This window comes from Penaeus chinensis, chromosome 11 (assembly GCF_019202785.1).
Source record: "Penaeus chinensis breed Huanghai No. 1 chromosome 11, ASM1920278v2, whole genome shotgun sequence".
Classification (NCBI taxonomy): domain Eukaryota; kingdom Metazoa; phylum Arthropoda; class Malacostraca; order Decapoda; family Penaeidae; genus Penaeus; species Penaeus chinensis.
The window spans coordinates 30,563,668-30,564,085 of record NC_061829.1 but is presented as its reverse complement, the minus strand read 5'-3'; positions in this window follow the sequence as shown (position 1 = coordinate 30,564,085).

Sequence of the window (418 nt, the reverse complement as noted above, 5' to 3'; positions counted from 1 at the left end):
CTCTTTGGAAGTCAAGGAAATGTACAACACAAAAAGAGAGAAGTAATTTGCACTTGTTATTTTACTTTCTCAGCATTCTATAAAAGCTGAATAAACAAAAAGAAAGGCATATCATTTCTATGCTATTTGGAAATAAATCCATTCAGAGTTACTTAGCTCTTTATTAACTGCTCTTTCAAATGGGAATTATAGAATAAAAAAAAATGCATTAAAAAGAGATAAACAAAACAAAAGCAGAAGAATGACATTCAAATTTCAAAAATTTCCAACTGAAAGTAATCACAAAAAGGTTACCAAACCATACATTAAAGAGGAAAAAAATTGCACTTGAGTCATATTTGCAATGTACACTATGCAATGTTTTATATGTTATGTAATGTGAGACATGCTACCTTACTATGGGAAATGAAAGACAAGA